The sequence below is a fragment of the Asparagus officinalis genome, chromosome 2, assembly GCF_001876935.1.
Source record: "Asparagus officinalis chromosome 2, Aspof.V1, whole genome shotgun sequence".
In the NCBI taxonomy this organism is placed as follows: domain Eukaryota; kingdom Viridiplantae; phylum Streptophyta; class Magnoliopsida; order Asparagales; family Asparagaceae; genus Asparagus; species Asparagus officinalis.
Window position 1 is genome coordinate 2231622 of NC_033795.1, and position 1447 is coordinate 2233068.

A 1447-nucleotide genomic window follows, 5' to 3' on the forward strand; every position below is an offset into this window, starting at 1 on the left:
GGGTAGCAGGGTGCTATTTTGTTGATTATGCTGAAAAAGAAGAAGAAATTAAATGAAGAATTAGCATTGGTATATTCAAGAGAATTAGTTTTGATTCGAAGAAAAATTAGAATGGTGTATTGAAGATCATTGGTAGTAGTATACCACCATATATATCTTGTTATTAATTAATTGGGCTTAAAGAAAGGGAGGAAAGCTAATTAGCATGGTATATATTCAAGAATATATATATGTATGTTGATACGATTTTTTTTTGGTTGAATTCAAGATAAATTAGAATGGTATATTCAAGAAAATTGATGGGTATCATTGTATTATTTTTGTGGCTAGGATGAAAAAGAAGAGGATTTAGTATGGTATGTTCAAGAATATTTGCTTTTGTGATTTATTTGGAATAGTTTTCTTTTTTCATGAAGATGTCATGAAAAAAGAAAAAAAAATAGAGAAGGTTAGTAAAATTTTATCATGGTATGTTCAAGAACATTTGTTTTTGTGATCATTTTATTTTTTTGAATAATTTGCGTTTTTCATGAAGAAGTTATGAAAGAGAAGTATGTATATACTTACTTGGTTCCAGTTTGGGGGGTCTAGATGATAGAGGGGGAATGATGAGAAGACCATGGCTAGCTTCTTGAGTTGATTTTCTCTCTATTATCTGAGGATTTTGATGGGATTTTTTAAGGAGAAGGGTTTCCTGTAGAGAGAGATGAGGAGGAGGGAGGGAGGGGAGGGAGAAGAGAGAGAGAGAAGAGAGAAGAGAGAGAGAAGACGAGAGAGAGAGAGGAGGTGGAGAGAGAAGGGAAAGAAAAGAAGAAGACTAAGATTATTCCCTTTGTGATCCTTGATGTAGTCTCTTATATATATATATGTATAAAATATAATTCTATTTTGTAAGGAGAGGTAAGAATGATGATGGGTGTTACTTAGTCTTTAAGCTTCTTTCATGAATATTTGTGAGATTAGTAGTGGCTCATGCATGGGAAAGTTAGAGAGAGAGAGAGAGAGAGAGAGAGAGAGAGAGAGAGCTGTTTACAAAATGAATGGAAACCCTAGCTAATGGCAAATTTGTGGGAATCAGAATCATGAATAATGGTATTGGTTAGGACTAATTAATTGAAAAGGGAGAAAAGTAATTCTTGTCTCTATTCTGTCTATTTCCCATCAGAGTGGATGACATGGAGCCCTTTCAGTTGTTTTGTCATTCCATGCTCTTTTGTTTATTAATCAAAGAGGATCCATGAGTTAATGTGTGTATCGTTTTCTTTGTCTAGCACTTAGTGCATGCATTTCCTAATTAAAATGAAGAAAGCTAGCTACATAGCACTGTTAAGCTAAGATAGCTCTCATGTCATTGTAGTTATTTTTTATTAGAAAAATGCTAGGTGTACTATTTTTTTACGAGTGGTGTTAGGGGCACACCACCCACCCCCCACAACCCCAACCACAC